The sequence below is a fragment of the Bison bison genome, unplaced genomic scaffold (genome assembly GCF_000754665.1).
Source record: "Bison bison bison isolate TAMUID 2011002044 unplaced genomic scaffold, Bison_UMD1.0 scf7180017864029, whole genome shotgun sequence".
Taxonomy (NCBI): domain Eukaryota; kingdom Metazoa; phylum Chordata; class Mammalia; order Artiodactyla; family Bovidae; genus Bison; species Bison bison.
Window position 1 is genome coordinate 2569314 of NW_011494601.1, and position 8934 is coordinate 2578247.

General features: G+C 44.9%; 1 protein-coding gene across 1 annotated transcript in view; it reads left to right on the forward strand.

Moving 5' to 3' along the window:
* The window catches only part of ZCCHC24 (zinc finger, CCHC domain containing 24), a 73188-nt gene that overhangs the window by 20953 nt on the left and 43301 nt on the right, over positions 1-8934 (forward strand). The window lies entirely within an intron of this gene.

Genomic DNA, 8934 nt, shown 5'->3' on the forward strand with positions numbered 1-8934 from the left:
ACTGTGCTAAGTGCTCTCCAAGCATTTCCTTTAACACTCACATCTGCCCAGTGTGCTGAGTGCTTTTAATAACCTCCTGTTATGGGTGCATGGGTGCACCTCCTCAGAGCCCCCCGAGAGTGACTACTGGGTGAGCAGCCTGGGAAAGCTTCCAGGAGAGGGGCTTGAGCGGGGCTGGCAGGTTGATGAGTGAGAGGTGACCAGTATCCAAAGGCAACGGACAATGAATCCAAGGCAGAGGGACAGTGAAGAGGTGTGTGTGTGACTTTTGTGCACGCGCTGCTCTTTCCCAGATGGGGCCAGAGTCCTGCCAACGTGCAGATAGAGGGTGCCTCTCCTCAGTACCTCTTGCTTCCTAGCAGGGTGCTGTATGTTACACAGTGTGCTCACTAATCTTGTGCAGGGCTCTCAACTCTGTGGCCAAGTAGGGATAATAGCCCCATTTTACAGCTGAAGAAACAGAGTTTCAGGAGAGGACACCCGCAGATAGGGCTGAACCTGCTCTTGGGGCCTCGGTGCTCTCTGCTCCCTTGAGCATCTGTGCTGCGCCAAGCTGAGAAGCCATAGCCTGTGGAGCCTCACGTTCTCCCTAGAGGCCCTTTTCTAGCTCCGTCTCAAACCTGACTCTGTCTAGGATGCCTGCAGGCCCGAGGACCTCCCTTTACTCTTCACAAGGGTCACCATTTGTAAAATGAGGCTGTTGAGAACACTAACATCGTGGATTGCTGTGGGGACTCAATGGAGTAATGCATGAAAAGTGCTCAGCACAGTGCCTGGCTCCCAGTAAGTGCTCAGTATCTGTTGGCTAGCGTTGTTTTTGTCTCCCTTATGTCACAATGTGGAGTGCACCTGCCTGGCTAAGGATTTTAGCAGGCTGGAATAGGACTGGATGCTCCCCACGTCTCTGCTGACCACAAGCCCCACGTGCTAGACTGAACTCATCTCTGTAGCCCTCTGCCTGCCCAGGTACCACATGGTGCACACAGGTTGCTCAGTATAGCTTCCTGAATGAAGGAACAGGTGGAAACCCTTGTTTCAAATGAACTATTGTGTAAGAGCTCAGCATTTTTAATATGTAAAAGTGGAATGCTTATTTTGGGGAACGGCTTTAGTGAGATATAATTCAACTATTTATAATAGACAACTCAATGATTTTTAGTATATTCACAGAGCTGTGCAGCCATCACCACAGTCAGTTAAAGAATTTTTCTTGTCACCTTAAGAAACCTCATACTCTTTGGCTATCACCCTCTGGTCCCCCATTTCCTAATAATCACGAATCTACCTTCTGTATCTGTAGATTTCCCTATTCTGGACATTTCATATAAATAGATTTATATAATATGTGGCTTTTTGTCACTGGATTCTTTTACTTAGCATATTGTTTTCAAGGTTCCTCCACGTAATAGCATTTATTAGCTCCATGATTTGGGAAGGGTTCCATCCGCTTTTACTTTCTGGAAGAGTTTATGGGGAATTAATATTGATTCTTCTTTAAATGGTTGGTGGCATTCACCTGTGAAGCCATCCAAGTGTGGGTCTTCTTTTGTGGGTAGATTCTTTTAAATTACCAGTTGGATCTCTTTATTTGTTATGGGTCTATTCAGCTTTTCTATTTCTTCTTGGATCAATTTCTGTAGATTCTGTACTTCTAGAATTTTTCCATTTCATCTAAGTTAGCTAATTTCTTGGCATGAAGTTTGTTCATAATATTCTCTTATAATCCTTTTTATTTTATTTTATAATGTCCCCTCTACCATGTCTGATTTTTATAATTTGAGTCTTCTCTCTGTTTTTCTTGGTCATTCTAGCTGAAGGTTTGTTAACTTTGTTGAGCATTTCAAAAAACCAACTTTTGGTTTGGTTGATTTCTTCTATTTTTTTCCTATCCTCATTTCATTACTTTCTATGCTAATCTTTTACAAAATTGTGGCAAAATACATATAACATAAAATGTACTATTTTAGCCATTTTTCAGCGTACACAGTTCAGTGGCATTAAGTACATTCACACTCTTGTGCAACCATCCCCATCAACCATCCCCAGAACTCTTTTTATCTTGCACAACTGAAACTCTGTACCCATGAAGCAGACCCTCCATTACCCCTCCTTCCAGCCCCTGACAACCATTCTACTTTCTGTCTATGAGTTGGATGGCTCTCGGTACCTCATATAAGTGGAATCATACAGTATTTATCCTTTTGTGATTGGCTTATTTCACTTAGTATAATGTCCTCGAGGTTCATTCATATTATAGCATGTGTCAAAATTTCCTTCCTTAATTTTTTGCCTTGTGATATATTTTTATTAAAAACTTCCTTCTCTTTTAAAGGCTAAGTAATATTCCATTGTGTGTGTGTGTGTGTGTGTGTGTGTATCTGCCACATTTTATTTGCTCATTTATTCATCAGTGGACAACTGGATTGTTTCTGCCTTTTGGCTCTTGTGAATAATGCTGCTTTGAACATGGATGCACAAATATCTTTGAGTCCTGCTTTCAATTCTTCACTCTAATCTTTATTATTTCCCTTCTTCAGCTTGCTTTATGTTTAGTTTTCTCTTCTTTTTCTAGTTTCTTGAGGTTGAAGGTTAGAATACTGATTGTACATTTTTTTAAATTAAATGGAGGTTTTTAGCTATAAATTTTCCTCTGAGCTGCATCCCATAAGTTTCGGCATGTTGCATTTTCATTTATCACAGGATATTTTCTGATTTCCTTTGTGATTTCTTCTTGGACCCACCAGTTATTTAGGAGTATGTTATTTAATAGCCATGTATTTGTGAGTTTCTCAAGTATCCTTTTTTAATGATTTCTAATTTTATCCAATTGTGGTTGGAAAACATACTTTATATTATTTCAGTGCTTTTAAATTTATTGTGGTTTGTTTCATAGTCTAAAATTTGGTCTGTCCTGGAGAATAGTTTTGTGCACTTGAGAAGTATACAGTTCGGTGGAGTATTCTGCAGATGTCTATTAGGTCTAGTCGGTTTATGGTGTTATTCATGTCTTCTGACTCCTTGTCGACATTCAGCCTAGTTATGTTGTAAATTATTGTAAATAGGGATATTGAAATCTCTATTATTGTTGAATTGACAATTTTTCTTCAGTTCTGTTGCTTTCTGATGCTCTGCCATTAGGTACACCTGTGTTTCTAATGGGTTTTCCATGTGGTGCTGGTGGTAAAGAATCTATCTGGCAATGCAGGAGGCACAAGAGACATGGGTTTGATCCCTGGGTCAGAAAGATCCCCTGGAGGAGGGCATGGCAACCCACTCCAGTATTCCTACTTGAAGAATCCCATGGACAGAGGAGCCTGGTGGGCTACAGTCCATAGGGTTGCAAAGAGTCGGACACGACTGAAGCAACTGAGCAGGCACACATGCTTGTTTATAACTGCTGTATTTTCCTGATGGAGTGATCCTTTTGCCATTAGAAAAAGTCCCTCTTTATCTAGCAATATTTTTTGTTTTAAAGTCCATTCAGCCTGATATTGGTGTAGCCTGCCTTCTTATGCTTGTTGTTTACCTGATATGTCTTTTCCCATCCTTTTAGTTTCCATCAGTTCATATCTTTGGATCTAGAGTGTGTCTCCTGTAGGCAGCATATAGTTAGACCTTGGTTTACTTTTTATCCAACCTGACAGTCCTTGCTTTTTGTTTGGGTTGCTTAATCCATTTACATTATTGATAATGCTATTGTTAATGCACTTTTTATATGTGCTGTTATTGATATAGCTGGATTTAGAGCTGCCATTGTACTTTGTTTTTGAAATTGCTCATGTCCTTCTTGTTCCCTTGTTTCTCTTTCACTGCTTCCTCTTGCATTAAGTGATAATTTTCTAATGTAACATTCTAATTTCTTTAAGTATTTTTTCACCATTTTTTAGTAATTTCCTTAGTGGTTGCTCCAGGTCTTAAACCCCTTAACTCATCAAAATATGCTTCAGATTTATATTAACTCCAGTGAGAAATGTTACTTAACTCCAAAATAGAAACATTACTCCCTTATGGTTCTATTCTTTGTTCCTTGTTCTGGTGGCATTATTGTTATACATGTTACATCTATGTATATTACACACTCAACAATGCTTGTTAGAATTATTACTTTATTTAACTTTATGTGTTTTAGAGAAGCTGAAAGAAGAAATGAGACCAATTATATATCTGTTGCTTTTTTCATGTTAGCCTTCTTATTTCACATTTTGAATTCTCATCATTTATTCCTGTGAATTCAAATTACCACTTGGTGTCATTTCCTTAGCTCAAGACACATTTTCTCCCACCCACCTTCTTTGTGCTATTATTGGAAAAGGTACTATATTTCTGTATGTTATAGGACAAATATTTTGAATTAGCTAAGAGAAGAAAAGAAGTACACACTTCTACTGTGTTTTACAATTACATAATCACCTTATCAATGTGCTTGCTTTTTCATATGTATTTTCATTAGTCTTCGGGGTCACTTGTTTTCAGCCTGAAGAACTTCCTTTAGTGTTTCTTGAAGGATTAGTGAGCTAGCAATGGGGAATTATCTGGAAATGTCTTTAACTCACTTTCATTCTTTTAAAGATGGCTTTTTTGGGTATAAAATTCTTGGCCGACAGATATTTTTTAATTTGAACACTTTGAATATGTTATCCCCTGCTTGCTGGCCTCCATTGTTTCTGATGAGGAGTCAGTTATTATTATCAGAAATCAATTGTAAATGACATGCCATTTTTCTCTCACTGGTTTCAAGATTTTTCTCTTTAGCTTTCAGCAGTTTTACTGTGATGTGTCTATTTGTGAATCTCTTCATCTTTATACTGCTTTGGGTCTGTTGAGCTCCTTGGATGTGCTGATTAAAGTTTTAAATCAGATTTGGGAAGTTTTCAGCCATCATTTCTTTGAATGACTTCTCTACTCCTTTCTCTCCTCCCTTTTTGTGGAATGACTTTTAAATGGTTTAAATGCTTTTAAAATCTTAAATGGTCTGACTAGGGGTGGAACGTGCAGAACCCTAGGCCAGCCCTCCCTGGGTCCTGAAGCTGCCACGGAGCCCCAGCCTCAGAGAAAGGTCGCAGTGAAAACGTGGTTAGAGCATGCACTGCCAGCAGCCTGGGTGGTGGGACACAGGCACCAGAGGACGGAAACCTGTTAACTGATTCTTTTCCAACCTTAAGGGTAGAGAGAGGTGTCCAGAGTTCAGCTCCTTAGACTGGTGAGGCTTCTCATAGCTACCAGGGGCAGTGCAAGGGGCTTGGGCACTGTATGAAGAGGAGCCCCAAAAGCAGAGGCAGAAAGTGCTGGAGACAAATTTCCAGTGTTGGTGAGAGGCGACCCCTCTTTGTGGGGTGAGGCTGTGCCTGGCCAGGACTTCTCTCCAGCCAACGTCAGCATTGCCCCAAGAAAACTAGGATTCAAGAATGTTTATCATCTTTAAAAAATCTGTCCCTGTAGCTATCTGTGTATAGCGTGCCAGGTTTCTATTCAAGGGTAATAATAATAATATGAACAGCAATAATAGTATTCTCTAAGCATTGGGTTTCCCTCTGAGCTTAGTGTGTAATATGTCCCAGTTCCTTTAATTATCTCAAAAACTCCATCAGGCCAATTGCCAGATGATAAAACCAAGGCCCACAGAAGTTGGGTGGCTTGCCTAAGGTCATATGGCTAATGAACAGCAAAGCTGGAATTGAAACTCAGGCCTTCCCGACTCCAGAGCCCGTGTGCTTTTTAGATGAGACTCTGCCACCCACGTCAGCATCCAGGTTTTTATCTCCACCATCATTCTCAGAAAGTCAGCGTTCTTTAAAAAGATGGGTTGCTGGAAATAAAGAGGGACAAGACAACGTGGATGAAAACCATATCAGGCCTGGTCTGGCCAAGGCCTTGTGTCTGGCAGATTCCTCCACTGGTCCAGCCCCAGGGTGTTTGCTGCCCCGGTGCAGTCAAGGAGGCCAGGGCTGGTTGGGGTGCCGGCTGTGGTGCCCGCAGAAACTCCAGGTGGCTGTAGGGGAGGCATGCGTGCTCTCTGTTGGGCCTGCCCTCAGGGTCACCCGCATGTCTCGTGTTGGCTTCTGCACACCAGTGTGGCGGGACCTCCTCTGCGTCTTCCACATTTGCCTGTAATGGTACGTGTGTATGTGGTGGGGCCTTGACTAAGTGCCACATCTGTGTTCAGGACACACAATCTGTCCAGGACAGAGCCCAGCCCAGCCCTCAGTACAACCGCCCGGCGCTTCCTGAGCGCCTACGGTACGTCAGGCCTGTGCTGGACGAGTGCTCGACCTTTGTCCACCGTGGCGCAGTGTGGACAACAGAAGTGCTGTTGACCGTTCAGGGTGATCAGGGCTATAACGTTTGCAGTGAGGGACCAGCTTTGCCTGGGGCTCCATGGGAGGCCTCAGAGAGGAGGAGTCTGAGTCCGGAGCGGGGAAGGCTTCCAGGAAAGTGTGTTAATAGTAGGAATTTGCTTTCCGGGAACCGCGAGCCCTTGGCGACGGCCAGCACTCTGGGTGCCTGAGGGGAGGAGTGGGAGGTATGGCTGCAGCAGGTGGTGGGGGATTTGTGTGCCAGGCTACACAGTCTGGACTTTATCTGGAGGGCCAGGAGAAGCCATCCAGGGGTTTTAGGTGACACACTCAGATTGGCATTTTGAAAGATCACGCTGGTGGCAGTTGGGAGGCCAGGCTGGAGGAGGCAAGACTGCAGACCAAACCAGTCCAGGCACATGGAGAGATGATAAGATCGGATACAAGGCAAGGGCAAGGAAAGTTGGAGGTGAGGGGACAAACTTTAGACATGATGAGAAGGTTGCATTCATGGGGCCTGGTGACCAGGTGGGTAGGAGGGACAGGGGCAAGCAGTAAAGGAGGTGCTGCTAGATCGCTGAAGTGGCCAGTGGGGTGCCACTACCTAGGATTCAATACCCTTGCCTGAGAAGATAGGTTCCTCTTCCTTTATTCATTTACTGACATTTATTGAACACCAACCATGTGCCAAGCGCGTAGCAGGCATTTGAGGATGCCATAGTGAACAAACTAGGAAAGAGCTCCACTCTCTTGGAGCTCATGTAGTATTGGGTGAAGTCAGACAATAAGCACAAATCAATAAGAGAAGAAGGAGATATGAGATGACAAGAACTGCTGTGCAGAATGTGAGTGCTTTGACCAAGACTGCCAGGCCAGCTTCTCTGGGAGAAACAGCAGGCATGCTGAGGCACTGTTCTCTCAGGGGCCCACAAAAATATACTAATTTTCATTTATCTTAAAACCAGAAGGAAAAAAAAAGAATAATAGTAAGTGCATAATAATGAATCCAGTCTGAATGATATTTATCTTTATGCCAATAAGGTCATAAAATAGTGGCTCAGATGGTAAAGAATCTGCCTGCAATGCAGGAGACCCAGGTTCGATCCCTGGGTCAAGAATATCCCCTGGAGAAGGGATATTCTTCAGTATTCTTCAGTATTCTCGCCTAGAGAATCCCATGGACAGAGGAGCCTGGTGGGCTACAGTCCATGGGGTGCAAAGAGTCAGACACAACTCAGCGACAGACACTTTCACCGAGGAGGAGGGGATCCACAGGGGTCCTCCCTGCAGAGTGTCTGAGGCTGCTTTAGGTTGGATGGCCACTGCAGGCCTCTCTGATGGATGATATGATGTGAAAACTCCAGATACTACCTTTCCTCTGAAACTCAGACAGGGCTGAGGGTCCATAGGCCAACAGGAAGGACCCTGATGTTAGTGAAGGGACATCTTGTTGAGGTCAGAGGAAACAGCTTCAAATGTATAACCTCAAAGCCAGAGTTCAAGTTCCAGCTCTACTTTTTACCAGCTGTGCAACCTTGGATGAGTCACTTGCTCTCTGGGCCACCTTTCCTCATCTCCAGATTGTATCTGCTACTGGGGATCAGTGCAGGGCTCGGTGCCTCTGTAGGAATGGAGACTGGGGCACAGATGGAGGCAGTCCATCCAGGACCTAGCATCCTTTCCTGCAGCCTTCATGGTGGTCCCACCCAGCCACGCCCAGCTGGCAGCCACCCATCAGGCAGGCGCTGAGCTGGGAGAAATTCTCTAAGTCCTCAGCCTCCACCACACCCAAGATGTTCGTGGGGGGGCTAGTTACTCCTTTGGGGGAGGTCTGAAGGATGTTGGCACCTGTGCCTCCTGCGTCCAGCAAGGACCAGGCACCGTGAGGGGTCTGGGAAAGGTCTGAGCCCAGGGGAGCTGCCATTCCTGAGTCAGCATGCCCAGGGCTGCTAATGAAATCCAGATGTCAGACAGAAAACAATCGTCTCCCCCACCCATCTGGCAGCTCGAGTTTCTTGGAGATTGCAAAAGAAGAAGAAAAATAGAGCAGGGAGAGAATTGAATCCTAGAACAGCTGAAACCTTAGAGGTGGGATGTGAATAGTCTCAGGGTCTTGCTGGGGGAGGGGCAGGAGATAAGGGGAAAGTGAAGGCTGGCTGAGATCTCCTCCTCCCCACCCAGTCTCTGCAGTTCCTGGACCCCAGCCCTTCCAACTCTTCCCAGGCTAGAGCAGGCTGGTCCCTGTGGGGTGTCCCAAGGAGGCCGGGAAGGCCGTGGCCCCCAGCCCATGTCTGACTTCTGCTTGGGTTTTCCAACCTCTCACTGTGGCCCTGACCTCCCTGCAGGCCTGGGTTTCCTCTGGGGCCAGAGTGGCTGAGCCTGGGGAAGGAACAGGCAGAAAGGGACAGGCAGAAGCTCAGGGCAGGGACCACTGATTAGTTCAGAGCCATCAATATATGGATGTGGAAACCGACGTTTTCTCATGGCGCTGGGCCAGGACTGTAAGGACTGCAAGTTACAAAAGATCAATGGAGAGAGGAAAGGAAGGAGAGAGGGAAAAGGAAGGAAAAAAGGAAGGGTAGGAGGGGAGAGAGAAGGAAAGAGGGTGGACACACAAGGTCACTTTGTGATTCCAGTGTGG